The sequence below is a fragment of the Lissotriton vulgaris genome, chromosome 10, assembly GCF_964263255.1.
Source record: "Lissotriton vulgaris chromosome 10, aLisVul1.2, whole genome shotgun sequence".
In the NCBI taxonomy this organism is placed as follows: domain Eukaryota; kingdom Metazoa; phylum Chordata; class Amphibia; order Caudata; family Salamandridae; genus Lissotriton; species Lissotriton vulgaris.
The window spans coordinates 828,911,857-828,920,942 of NC_141698.1; positions in this window are offsets into that span (position 1 = coordinate 828,911,857).

Sequence of the window (9,086 nt, forward strand, 5' to 3'; positions counted from 1 at the left end):
AAAATTGTACCTATTGACTCTAATAGATCGACCAGAAAGAATGACAGGAAAGCAATCCACCAAAATCTTCAACATATTCAGCTTATTGCATCTGAAACGGATAATGGAAAACTCGTTAAACCACAGAAACCCTTGAACTGTCTTCTACTTAACTGTCGTTCGGCAACTAAACATGCAGCAGATATAGCCGCCCTCATCATCAATAAAGAAATTGACCTGGCCATCCTCACGGAAACATGGCTCAATGAATCTTCATCTCCTACCATGGATCTCTTAGTACCACCTCAATATAACATCGTCAGGCTAGACAGACCAAGGAATGTGGGAGGAGGCATAGCTTGCATTCACCGGTCTGAGATCGAGGTCTGTCATTTCCAATCTGACCCCTTAGAATCCTGTGAATACCTTGGCATTAATGTGAGAACACCAAAGAATCAAAGCTGCAAACTGCATGCATTCTACCACCCACCAGGGGAGAACGCTAAGTTCACAGAACAACTGATGGAGATCATAACGACCAACTCTAACTCGGACGCCAATAATATATTCCTAGGCGACTTTAACCTCCATTGGAATGACGGCGGTGATAAATTGGTCAACGCGCTTAAAGACTTCCTCAATGAGCTAAAACTTGTACAAGCCTGCAACCAACCCACTCACTCACTAGGAGCGACCTTAGACTGGATTATCTCAAAAAAGGATGAGACCTCTATCCTTGCTATAGACCCATGTGACTGGTCTGACCATCACATCATATCATTCACGATACCTACATTGACAAAGGGCAGGACCGTGCAACCACGCAAGCTCGAGAAACTGATCCGAGACACAAAGGAGGCTAACACTGAACTACTGGTTAAAAGGTGTGAGAGAGACTTGAAGCCACCCAACAACAAGCAAAATGTCAATGAGCTGACCGATCATTACATAACCTCAATTGGTAATATCGTCAATGACACCATGCCCCTAAAAACGAAAAAAAAATATCAGAGAAACCAAGAAATCCTTGGTTTAATGAATCATTGAATGAGGACCGGCGCAAACTGAGAATGGCCGAAAGGAGGTGGAGACAACATCCCTCCTCCCCGGAGCTGAAAGCGCTCAGAAAAACAAGAAAAGAATACAACAACAAAAAATAATCAACTCCAAAAAAGAATTTTTCAGAGATGAATTGGACAGTGCCATAAACAGACCACGAAAACTCTTCGAGATCTTAAAACAACAGTCAAATAAACTAACCAAAACGGTTTTAGAGAATACAAAAACGCCCATAAGCTGCGAGGAATTCTCCTCATTTTTCACCGAAAAATCTAAATTGCTTGAAGATGACCTCACAATTGCAGCAACTAACCTTAAGGCACCACCTCAATCCAGTGATGAGTCCAATTTCTCACCAGAGTGCCTCCAAACTAAAAATAAGGCAAAATGGGACACATTTGATCTATACGACCAGGAAAAAATCGCCAGAACGCTGGCGGCACTTAGACCGAACAACCACTTTCAAGACCCATTACCAGGAAAGTGTGTAAGAGAAATCAGCCACACGCTAGTTCCGATCTGGACTGAGATAATAAACGCCTCACTTGCACAAGGAACCCTCCTTGACTGTCTAAAAACAGGGCAGGTGATGCCCATCCTTAAAAAACCGACAGCTGTTGCCACAGACCCGAACAACTATCGACCAGTGACCAACATCCCTCTACTGGCTAAACTCATTGAGACATGCGTGCAGGGCCAACTAAGTCAACACATCGCTAAATTCTCGCTACTGGATGATTGCCAATCAGGTTTCAGAACAGGGCACAGTACCGAAACTGCGATCCTGCACATTGTCGATGACGCCTTACAAGCCCTAGACCGAAATCAATCTTGCCTACTGATCCTCCTAGACCTATCATCAGCATTTGATACGGTTAAACACGAAGTGCTTATGACCAGACTACAAAACAGGATGGGTTTGTCTGGAAACGTGCTGAAATGGTTTAACTCTTTCCTACAGAACAGGACTCAGCGATTCCTGGTTAACCAAGCAATCTCTTCCCCGAGCCCCAACGCAATAGGGGTCCCGCAAGGCTCTACGCTATCCCCAGATCTATTCAACTTATACGTAGAACCTCTTACGGAGATCCTTCAAAAATCACAAGTATCCTATCACATGTATGCGGAAGACACGCAATTATACATAAAGATCGCCTCCCTTGAGGACATCGACCTAATGAACAAGACATTAAAGAGTGCTCTGCGATGGCTAACGATGAACCATCTGAAACTAAACGCCCAGAAAACCGAATTCCTGCTAATCTCACCGACAAGGAGCCAATCTGAAGTTATAGAGTGGACTAAACTGGTGACTGCGCTAAAATGCACCCCGACCCTAGTTAACTCAGCCAAATCACTAGGAATTACACTAGATAAGAACCTCGACATGAAAAACCATATTAACGCAATGGCCAAGAGCGCCCGCTTCCACCTGAACTATTTAAGAAAACTGAAACCCTTTATCACTGAGACAGATCTAAAACTGGCTATACAATCACTAGTCATCTCGAGGATCGAATATGGCTCCACCACATTGGCGGGCCTGCCAAAAACATCCACAGCACCGCTAAAAGCCTGCCTCAACGCAGCGGCGAGACTCATTACGGGAACGAAGAAATTCGATCACATTTCTCCTCACCTGAAAGCACTACACTGGCTACCTTATGAAGCCAGAATTCAAATGAAGATGGCCTGTATCACGCACAAAGCGGTTCACTACAACACACCGAGATACCTAGCCAAGAAACTTCAGATCTCAGGAGGTAACAGAACAACGAGAAGCGCAAAAGATTTGCTATTACGACCAGCCTTTTTCCACAAGAAAAAGACCTACAACAGAGCATTCTCCGGAGCTGCCCCCAGAATCTGGAACTCACTCCCTCCAAACATCAGGAAGATTCAAAATACAGTAACATTCAAACGAGAATTGAAGAGCCACTTGATGAGTAAATACCCTACTTAGAGTAACTTAAGGATCACCGGGATGATCAATGACGCTAACGGAGTGCTGCCCTCTCCTTGGAAAATGGAAAGATCATCATCGAACAATGAACTGATACTGTGTGCAAGCCGAGGCTTGACACTTCACAGCTACCTCGTATACATGTGTGAATTTGAATTTGAACTATATCTCACAGTCATACTATTTAACTTCTATCTCACTTGATTTATTCACCCATATATGTGGAACTTTAACTATTTGTCTCAACCACTATATATAACTTCTACCTCACTTGATTTATTTATACTTATCATCCTTGATATGCACTGAATCGCCTTATAACCCTACCTCAACGAGCATGGTTTGTTAACATGACACAAGCCAAGACTTGCTCTCCATATAATGACAATTGCACAATCATTATGAATATATATATTAATCGCGTCCATACAGTATATTGCCTTTCTACCTCACTATGCTCTTGTTGTTATTATTGCTTTTATTATCTTTATATGCAATTCCTTCCTGTTAAGCGCTCTGATACCCACGGGTCTTGTCCGCGCTATACAAAACACTATAAATAAATAAATAAATAAATAAAGTTTACAAACTCTACTAATCTGATAATTTATTTCTTGCGAGTGACATGGCAGAAGGCACATACATTTATGAACACTCATTCGTCTTCACTCTGTAGCTCCACAATGGAACAAGGCTGATGTCTTGTTTAAAGGGGCCAGGCTTAATTGGTCCCTTTGGTCTAGGCACAAAATCCACTGTGTGATAAATGTATCTATTGCTCATCAATCTTTAAAATCGTTCTCGAGTTTTCAACAAGTATGTGACCTACCTTTGTATAAAATGACTAGATAATCAACTCTCGTCCACCCTTACTCTAAGTATAGTAAAAACTCGGGAAATAACTTCTCACTCCCCAATTGCATGTTATATTCATATTTGGAAGCGCTTTAGGGGCATAGTCTCCAGTCTCCATGCTATTCTTATTGACTACTCATTCTCTATTGAAACCGCCAATAATTTAAGATCTTGGTGGTCCACACGTTTGAAAATGGAATTTACAGATAAGGAGTAGAATTCTATACTAGAAAAATATATTAAAGGACTTGGAGATTCCCGTCTTTAGTATAACCACTTTAAAATACTGCATCGTTGGCACTGGTCCCCTGCTAAATTACACTCAGCTAAACTTAGGCTTGACTCCCTCTGTTGGCGATGTGAAACTCTGCCTTTAACATAGTTCAAATATTGTGGGAATGCCCTAATGTTCGCAACTTCAGATTGTCAATTATTTGAAGGCACACTGTACTATTCATCTCTCTCACACAAAACGATTGTCAATTTTACTTGACACTTCAAAATTTCCGTCTATACCTATCCATGCCTTTAAATGACTTTCCACTGCTCTCACCTTAGCAAAAATTTATATTTACATTTTTGGAGGACCAATGTAATTCTGACACTTATTTTGTACAATTTGTTTACATACATTACTTTATTCTTTTGTAAGATTATTTTTTACTTTATTTTGTTATATACAAGTGTCTATGTATGGAACTGAGGTATTTATACTTCTTTGTCGTTTTTGTTTTTCCCTTTCTCATTTTCTTCATATCTCATAATGTAACCTGGAATTTGTGTGTTTACATGACGTTACTTGATTGTTGATCATTATTTATAGAATTTTTGAAAAATCTAATAAAGAATTGACATACAAAAAAGGTTTCTAATGTTCAAGATTAACTAGAGGGTAGCGTCAGGAGGGAGGAGAGAGTGTGGTGTGTGACAAGACAAGTGGTTATTATATTTCTATGGATAAGGAAAACATATTTATGCTGAAACAGAAAAACAATAATTTGCAACAATCCAAGAGAGGGACCCAGAAGCAAACAAAAGACCAAATGTTTCCGACTTCTGGCGGGAAGAGCAGGGATGGGAAATGGATACACCACACTAAAGCAAGGCTATAGTAGGGAGTCCAAAAAAAAGGCTAAAGGTCTCAAGTCATGTTTTGATCTTTATATTTATCCTGACTTAAAGTGCAAATATAAAATATCAACAGGAAAATGTAAGCTGGGCACAATGTAACTGATCCCATAAATATGAGAAACAATGTTTTTATGTATTATGCTGATCAATATATTCCCAAAAATGCTGAAGTCACGCAATTGGCCAGTAACATGGGCCAGCCAATGCCTCCTGTTGAGCACGACTAAGGACCACTAGTAGCCATCCAGGGAAAAAAGAACACCGTTGCTCCAGTAATCCCACTACACAGGACATGCAAACAAGTCCACATTAAATTGATGAAAAGGATTACAATGGTAACACTACATAAATTGTGCATTGTGTAATCATTTTACACTGCCAATAGCAAAGTTGCAACAAGAGTCAAAGAAACAAGCAGAAGTCGTATTCCTAATTTATTGATTCCCCAAGAAGCCCTGCAAATTGTGCTGATGAATTTTTGCTGTCAAGAGTAGAGCATTATAACTGTACATAGAAGATTTATTTTACAGTGCCCCTTAATATACTGGAAGGTGGAGTTCATGTGTAGGTGCCAACGCACTCTAAATTCCAAGTCTCAGGACGAACCAGAGATTTTAATTCTATAAGCAAGGCCTGGGGTTTGAGGCTGATCGAAGAAGATCAAGTTTGCTGGTAATACAAGAACCATGGCTTGTATTGTCCCCTGAAACGTTTGCTTCAACACTTAGAAGAAAAATCAAATAGATGGATGATGATCAAGAGACTACAAGTGCTGAGTGAGCTGCAAGATGAGAAGGGTGATTCTAACCACATAGGAATCCCTTCCTCAAGCTCCCTTGGAGAGGAGTGGGGTTAAAGAAAGTGAAACCTAGGAAGACTGGCTAAACCACAAAAAAAACAAGCTGCTGTGCTCCAGTCTATTATGTAAAAGTGAATTGTACTGCTCAAATTCAAATAAGCATTTACTTTTGCTTACTAATCTGTACGGAGGAGAGACAAGAGGTTTAAAAAAAAATTATACTGTTTTTTATTATTGCACTGTTTTAAGTTCAATACACTTAAGCTAAAATAAAAATACACTTTTAAAAAGCAAGGTAGTCACTGGATGTTGGTTATGAAGTTACCTTTATTAAGTTGTTTAAGTTTCTACAAGGGGGTCCTTACCTTTTTGGTAGGAGAACGTTGATAAGTATGACAATACGTTTAAGAGGTTGTGTACTTTGTGCCAATTCAGAAAGGTTTGACAATCCCAGCAAGAGATAACGGAGATCTCAAACTGTCCCACGCGCACGTGGGGAAGCTTGATTAGTGTGTTTTTCATCTTATTCTGAAACTTAAATTACTACATTTAAAATGATGGAGGCATAACAGCAGATGCTGGGGTGTGGATAATAAGGGCAGGATAGCATAGGCTTCAAAACTTATTTCTGGGAGTCCTCTAACCCATGATCAGTAACAAGCCTCCAGCGTTTACGTCATTCCTCCCGGCTCATACATCTCCACATCCAGACGTTGACGTGCTGTATCCCTGGTACCAAATAACATTTGGAGATCTCACTACCAACACACTCACAAATCACAGCAATCTCTAAACACCGTTCACTCTCTTAGTGGAGTGGTGTGACTCACTGGTTAGAGGCGGCAGACCCGGAAGCAGAGAACGGCCCTGGACCAGGGTTCAATTCCCGACGCGGCAGGGTCGTGGACGAGGGTCAGCGGACTCGATAATTCTCGCCTCAGTGCCTACTCTAACCAGGAATCACACTCGGCAACTCTGGGCATTAGCTTGCCTCATCTCTACAACGGCCCCCCACATTCGCCGGGGATGCCTGGCTTCACCTTGGAGATCCCCAGTAGGGACCATCTCATAGGGATAGCCAGGACGGGTTCCCCAGCGGTCTACAGCGCCACGACGCCTCAGGGCAGCAGTGCGCTTTACAAGACACATACATTTACTCATTCAACATTCATTCTTACCAGCCCCATCTACAAAGATCCCTGCACTAACCTTCTGTGACGATGGAGTGGGAAGACAGTAGAGGCATCTGATGCTTTGAAAGGAGAGACGTTTTGGAGGAGGAGGGATATCTATTATTTATTATGAGAAGCCAATGAATAGATCGGTTCCTTGGCACCTGGACCTTGATGGATCAAATGGTTTGAGTCCTGACATTCGACTGTTACCTTGGCATCAGGTTATCAAATGGTAATGGTTCGGGTTGACTTGGCATATGGGGCATGTTGAGGACCATGATGGTAGCCATGGCCAGAAACAGAGGGAAATGGATCCCTTGCTCAGGCTGATCGGACGATGCAAAAGAAATTAAGGAAAACAGACATGTGTGAGGACAAAGTGAAAGAAAAGGACTTTGACTTGCCTAGAAAATACAGTTTAGCAGCTGCAACACCTATGAGGCAGGAGAGCAATAAAACCTGTCCATGGCCCTGGCCCAAGAAGAGCAAGAGGGGGGGGTTCCATTGCTTCATCTTGCGTGTCAGGTTGGGAAGTTAAACTAGCCACCTCTAGGCTGTTTTTAGGGTTAAATGTAAATATTTACTTTCGACTAGATATGTTTTGGTACCTAGAGTCCAGTTAGAAGTTTGGGCAAGAGGGTGCAATATCCACCGTGCAATGGGGGCAGATATAAGTACCAAGAGATTGCAATGGGTAGTATCCAGTGGCGTACAAATATGGAAAAGTGTGGGATTCTGTGCTGCTATGTTTGAAAACCACAAGTTCCGTCTGAGTGTACTTTGGTTCCAGTCATCCATACAAGCGGAAAGATATACAAGGATTGTGGTACAGAAAACCGAGTACATTTGTGTTTGTCTTGCAGGGTATTTTATTCAGTTTGAATATAATGGAATCAGTCCGTGTTGTGTTTGAATGGTGGTGTGAGTACTCCTTTACCTGCTAATATGATCTGGTGTCAAAGTTTGATTGTTGTGTCAATAACGTTTCAGTATGAGTCTATTGTAGGCTGACATCATTATGTTCGGGAGACACCACAAACCTTGTGGGCGCAGTGTCCAGAAGGCATGGTACTGGGTGCAAAGTGAGTGCTTTCTACGGCCTTGCATTTAGTCATGCTGGGTTGGTCAAATAGTGTGACTGAGTGTGGGGAGTGTTGGGCTGCTGAGCTGCTCTTCTAAGTGTTAGTGTGTAGTGCAGTTTGTTGTCCTTGTGAAGAGGTGTATGTTGCTTGTGAAAGATGGTTTTGGAGAGTTTAGCAGGATGTTGGATGAAAATGTAATCTAGACATGTAGATGAATTTATTGTGAGCGATTGTCCTGGCACTGTTTGTGCACAGGAATAAATGCTTTGCTGTTGCCAAGAAAGAGAGGATTATGTCATTTGTCCACGCTCCCTGTATCCATGAGCTGGGGTTTGAAATGCTAGGAGTGAATGATAGAGTACAACGCTTTGTGTGGGGGAAGCGGAAGAAGGGTGAGTTAAAGTTGTAAGGAGAATGACGCCCCGCCACGACCTACACACTGATGCGGTAACCGGAGGGTCAAACATGAAATTAAGAAGTTACTTCCTACTTGAATGGCTTCATACTTTTGATTGAGGACCCTGCACACCATCTTCAATAATGCACTGCTATATATTGTAGTAAAACAAAAACGTAGAAGTCAGTTTCGTGGGTGACTTTGTTTTTATGTCAGAATGATGAGCCGAATTTGTGTTAAGTGGTCTCTTGTCTAAACACTTCGTTATTTTGGGATCCTTGCCCAATAATGAAACCTTTATTTTTGGTGTAACATCTAGCTAAATTATATCTTTTGGTAAATATTTGTTCTGTTAGGTATTGATGTTTTATAAATGAATAGTTTTATGTACTTCAAGTTTGTTACCGCCAGGCACATACTTTTTGATGTGTGGTAAGATTTTGTTTTTGGCACACTAAAAAGTCAGATGTTCAATTTGTATCTGCACTTTTTTCTCCATTTGACTAAGGGAGGGAACTATCCTTATCGACTTGAGTGCTCCATTTTATGTCCTCAAGAAGACCGCTCTAGTGCTTAACTTCCTCTTGAGTGGGAAAGCTTGCAAAGAAAACACACTTAATATTCTGGTCGCCCTGCTGCTACTCGC